The following is a 6,196-nucleotide window of genomic DNA, read 5'->3' on the forward strand; positions in this document are numbered from 1 at the left end:
TAAATCGCCAAAAATTTCAGTTCGCTCTTTGTGCTCGTGTACTTAATTATTAATAAAAATATTCTTAATCTGTCCGGTTTAAAGGTCGGAATTTAAAAACAAAAATCACCTCGTGGTTTTGAGATACACCGACTACCAACATTTTCCAAGATTTTGCATGAACATTGCAACATTTTGACAGCTTGTATGATTATTTCGTCTTAAGCATGTGACATTCGGTGATATTTCCATCTTATGCCATCCATTATACCAGATTTGTGATTCAAATCATCAACTGAAGGACCATTTTAGGGTGAGAGAATATGTGCTGTCATTCTTGGATTGAGTTGCACGAAACTTACCGGGTTTTCTTATCAGGTTTCACTGATCTTACACTATGTCTAAACTACAAAATGTATCTGTATCTACGAGGCAAACCAGGCAGTCTCAATCAGCTGAAACCCCACAAACGAATACAATTATTAAGGAGATCGTTCATCATTATGATTTTTTGTGTGAGGTGAAGAAAGCTGTTACAGAAGCTGTGAAATATGCTTTGAAAGACGTTAAGCGAGAGCTTGAAAAGGTTACACATCAACTTGATATTCCATGTATGAATCTCGAATCTTCTCTCTTGAGACAGAGAAAGATTTGAACTCTTCGAAATTCAGAGCGATGCAGAAATTAGCTGAACAGAGTGAGGAGATTTTAAATCTACAAAACAAGTCTCAAGAAGCCGAGCAATATTCAAGACGGAACTCGATTCGGATTTTTGGCTGCCCAGAATCAGAGGGAGAAAGTACCGACGATATCATTCTTCGTATGGCTAAATATAAATTAAGAGTGCAAATCAGCATCAACGATGTAGACAGGAGTCACCGGACGGGTGTTACGGTCTTAAACTGTAAACTCTTGCTATAGTGTAACTTGCTCCCTAGCTTATTGAAAATGTGTCCAGTGTGTGCGCGCACTGCCTCTGTGTTGTTTGGTACCATTTGTTTGTACACATAGACTAATAAATACGTATAGACGGAAAGGTAGCACCCGCGGAAAAGCCTCATTTAAATAACATTTGCATATAACGTACAGATACTCCATAGAAGCTCCATGGTGATAAGCGTATTTTGTACCACTTTTGGCCACACCTCCTGGGAGACATTTGAACCGAATCCTAAGCCCCCATTTGCATATTGCTAATGAATCATTTATTTTTTCTTTGCGTATTCGCAAGATACTGTGATTTGATTGGACATTACCTCATGAATAATGTATTTTTCTATTGAAATTCGTACGTCATAATCCGCACAGAAGAAGGTTATTTCCTTGAAAGATTTTCGGTGAGTACTGTCAGATTAACGCTGAATTTTAATTCATTTACAAAAATAAATCAAAAGATCTGATGTTATATGGGATCTTTAGATGTCATGGGTATAACGTGAATTAATTTTTGTTTATAAAAAGTGAACAATTAGGAAGCAAACGACTTGCGAAAACTCAAAACTATTTCCATCGTCGTGAGCTAAAAATGGTGGCTATAAAGCCTATATTACTTGATGTAAATCTCCATCTGCTACCATTTGAGACCTCGTATATTCAATTCACGCCAGACTTTCGGGCGAGAGTTTCTCTGAAATTTCGATTCCTACCGAAGATCTCAGCAGGCATGAAATGAACTAGAATCTAGATAACGTTTAGGCTACACATATTGAGTTTAGAAAGACATTCACTCCATTAACCCGTCCCTTTGAATTCACATATCAAGACAATAGGACCGTAGCCTCTAGACTAGATCTAGAGTCTAGTCCTCGATCATTTTGTAAAAAAAGATGTTTTTCCCAAACTTATTTCTACTAATAATACGGTACTACACTAGTTCTTATGTTTCCTTTTATTTTTTTAAACTTGAAAGTTGGGCCTACCGCCTTGATCTAGATCTAGACCAAGTCTAAGTTAATCAAACTTAGAGTTAGACGTAGGGCCTACCCCGGGGTCTGAACGTCGCCACTTTCGGACAGCCTCGGACTCGGCAACATAGATCTAGAGAGTAGAGGGGAGTAGACTAGAGATCTAGTCTAAGTTGGGCCTAATTCATCGGTAGATCTGATTACAGGTCTTGGCTAAAGCTAAAAGAAAACATTTCTACCTCCCAGCCTATCTAGCTTAGGCTAGGTCTAACTTGTTATAGACCTAGACTAGACTTGGATCTAGGCCTACAACAAAGTCAAAGCGACCTGTAGAATCTATATAGGCCCTAGGCTTAGTATTATTTCAGTCAGGGTCTTAATTTAAGGCCAAAGGGTTTATTTAATTTTGGAGGTTAGCTTTTGTTTGGCCTAACGTGCAGATTTTCCATCGGAGCACTTGTCATCAGAGCAAATGTCATGAAACTATTTTAAAGACACGTCTAGGTCAAGACAGCTTTAGTCTAGATCTAACACTTGTATGATTCAATAAATTGAAAGTTCGCAGAATAGTAGGTTTAACAAATATGAAATTTAGATCTAGGCCTACTTTTGATGTAGATCTAGATCTACTTACATTTAGTTCCAGATCTATGTACGTCAGAGTCTATGACTAGATCTAGATATATACGCTATAGTCCAAGTGTTATGTTTTTTTTTTTTACAAATACAATAGCTTGTATTGCTAACATTTCTGTCTGTGTATTGTTTTAATCAACAGACATAGAACATGATGCTGCTTCACATCCTCTTTTAAAGACTCAAGAATTACAAGACCAAATTAAGCTGCAGGACCCTCCTGATTCAAAAAGGTAAAAAAAACAATAATCATCCTATATATCAAACTGAATGACTTCATGTATTTACATACCAAACGACTTTATCCAAGAATGATTCCAGATGTCGATGATTTCATAATCCTACAATGGTTATATTAAAACCCATTTCAAATTTCAATAGCCATGTTCAATAATTTACAAGATAATTGTTTAGTAAATTCTTTTTAGTGTCAATACACAAATTAATTTCTTTGAAATTTTGCTAACTTATAGATTTTGACATCATTGGCATCTGGAGTCATTAATTTTAGCCATGCCTTATTTTGGTGCAAATCAAAATCTACATCTCTGCAAAGAATACATACCGACTATCCAACCATGAATATGATATCAAATTAATTTGGGAGAATATACTCTTTCTAGTGGTATATAATATGCGTTCATGACATATTTTTACCTTAAATTGGGGTTTTGTGAGGTGTCCCTTTTTTTTTTTGGGGGGGGGGGGCTCACACGGTAGACCAAGATCTAAGTTTTATTGAGTAAATGAAAAAAAATCAGCTCAGAGACTAGGCTGGAGTCGTTTTGACAGGCTCCATTTTCATTTTCACCTGTCATATTTTCACGGGACAATTAATATCATCTACCGGTAGATCTAGCTTGTCAAAATTAAATAAGAAAATCAGAATATACTATACTATAGGCTAAGCAAGTGGAAAGTCATTTTGTAATCAATTTATTTGCTTCCTACCCACTCATGAATTCTTCAATCCACACCAGATTTTGTAAAGGCGACTCATTCGGCTTGTGATTTCATTAAGCTTTTATATTTTTTTTAATTTCTTTTTATTTTGATGATGGCTTGATTGAATTGCTAACATTTCTGTCTTTTTGTGTGTTTTTTTTTTCAACAGACATGGAACATGACTCTGCTTCACATCCTTTGTTTTAGAGACTCAAGAAATACAAGACCAAATTAAGGGTTTGTTTTTTTAATTCCAATAACAATTTTCTGGTGAAAGAATTAGGGAATAATGCATTGACAATATGCCAAACATCCTATATCAAACTGAATTACTGCATGTATTTACAATAGAGTATTGTAACCGCTTCCCCCTCACCACTGACCAAACAAAACCCACAAACAATTTTAGAGGGATAGGGTTATTTTAGGGGTAATTATCCTTGCTGATTGTAGCAGTAGTTTTTACAAATATGGATGTACAGTTAATGATGATGTTTATGATAATAATACTTAGAATAATAAATTCATTACGATGACATAACAGTAATGATGAATAAATATGATAATTCAGCACTATAATATGTACATGAAATTGTGTAACAATTTTGGCAATGAAGAATTTTTAACAAAAATAATGATCAATGAATTCGGGGGGGGGGGGCATGTGACATTGCATCTGTGTTTGTGAGGACAGTAGTCTCTTTCACACCATTTCATCTTAAGCAGATGGGAACGAGCTCTGATCAAAATTTGATCTTTAAACTCAAGAGGAAAATAATTGTTACCTGATTTATGTATTTGGAATAAAATGAATTGAAATAATAATTTTGTCATTGTCACTGAATTAACAAGTCTTCTATAATTCTTTTAGCTGAGAGTTTAGGTGAATCAAGATATTTGAGGAGACACTGAAAGTACTAGTAGAATTAATGGACAAGCAATAGTGAACAAGCAGCATAAATTTAAGAGTAATGAGACCTACATTTTGCAGCCATGGATCAAGGTTGGAGGGGGTGGTAGTTGCAGGTTTTCTCTGTAAAAATCACCCCCATTAAAAAACATAACAAATAATATATAAAGATATTTTAAAAAAATGAATAAATTTGAAAATAAAATAGAAAACAATCCTTTTGAGAACCAGGACCTTTAAGGTGGAGGGCAAAAGACTCCCCCCCCCCCTTAAAGAATTTTTGATCCATGGCTGTTATGTAGATGTGATAGAGAATTTCTAAATATATATATTTTTTAAATGAGAAAGATACATGGGTGATTTCAAGTTTGCTGTTGAACTTTTGGTGTGGCGTCTTACAAGTTTTACATCATCATCACAGCACCAAAATTACAATCAAATTGATTCATAGATTCATCTCACTTGATGTTGAGCTATTAATGTGATTTGGATTATTTTTGTAAACTCACATTAGGTTTTGGAGGAAGGAAGAACTCAATTGTGCTACGAACACCAACGCCAAAGTTAGAATCACCCAGTGTATTTTCTTTTTTTAATGAATTGCGGGAAGAGCTGAGAGGTGGAAAATATAAGAGAAAGAGTTGTGTGTGTGGTTTAATAATGAGAGTGCGATATGGCAAAGAGAGATTAAAAGAATAGATAATGTATTATAATGATAATGTGAAGGGGCATAGGGTGCACAAGAGAGTGGACAGAGCCAATTGACAATTTACCCACAAGGAGAAACCATAAAGGGCCATTTTATTCTTTATTTATTTTGAGAGGAGGCGGGGATAAATGAGGGAGAAACAATTTATAAAGAGTGGGGAAGAGGAATAAGATGAATAGAGATGACTTTTAAAGACAAAAATTAGGCCAATCAGAGTGTGTGTGGGGGGGGGGGGCAAAGCCGACCAGTGCGCCCCCCCCCCCAATTTGACAGGCTCAATTAAAAATTGTAATGTAAAGTGTGTCCCCCTTCTGAAAGTGAAGACCCCCCCTTTTTTTTGCTTTTCAAATTTTTCCTTGAGAAAATGTGCCCCCCTTTGGAAAAATCCTAGATCCGCCCTGCCTGAAACTGATGAAGTTTGGTAATGACATGTCACTTATCTGTGCTCTTAAAAAGAGTGAACACAAAGAAATTAGATTACCCCCCCCCCCCTGCAAAAAAGAATTAAATGATCATTATCAATAATTGGAAAGGCTTAGCGTAAAAAACACACTATGAATTAATTACAGAAAATAAATAGGTTCTAATTAAATCCAATCCTATTTTCTAAAGAAATTTTGGATTCAGAATTTGTTTTTACTATATCATTACTAACATACACTGCGATGTGAAACATGCCTCTAGTGATTCTGATCTGGAGAACAGCAGAGAAAGGTCGTATTTTTTTTAAATGAAAGAACCAAATTACAAAACCAGTAAGTGAAACGTTCAAACTGAAATACATAGTTATTATTTATATTGGCGTATTGTTATTGTGAAATAAACTAGTTCGTAAATATCTTCCCCTTTCATTTACACCGATGTTAAAAAGAAGATAAAAACAGGCTGATTCCCCCCCCCCCCCCCCCCCATCTCCAGGTTAAACAAGATTAAGAAAAGTGTCAGGCTGCGGTGCTAGTGTACGTTGCATGTAAACTGCATTCTATGCACGGATTGAAAAACATGCATTCATGATGACTCATTGTAGTGAAGAACGCTGATTGGTCAATAGTAGTAAGAAGTAGATTAGTCACGTGATGAATATATTAAATTTCATGAATAATTAACGCAAAG

The 6,196-nt window shown here is 35.5% G+C and overlaps 1 long non-coding RNA gene across 1 annotated transcript; it reads left to right on the forward strand.

Moving 5' to 3' along the window:
• Positions 1-1,291: 1,291 nt before the first annotated feature.
• Positions 1,292-4,289, forward strand: LOC135157331 (uncharacterized). The gene is made up of 3 exons (XR_010296335.1): positions 1,292-1,316; positions 2,662-2,752; positions 3,634-4,289. It is a non-coding gene; the product is annotated as an uncharacterized LOC135157331 (long non-coding RNA).
• Positions 4,290-6,196: the final 1,907 nt, after the last annotated feature.

The sequence above is a fragment of the Lytechinus pictus genome, chromosome 17 (genome assembly GCF_037042905.1).
Source record: "Lytechinus pictus isolate F3 Inbred chromosome 17, Lp3.0, whole genome shotgun sequence".
Taxonomy (NCBI): domain Eukaryota; kingdom Metazoa; phylum Echinodermata; class Echinoidea; order Temnopleuroida; family Toxopneustidae; genus Lytechinus; species Lytechinus pictus.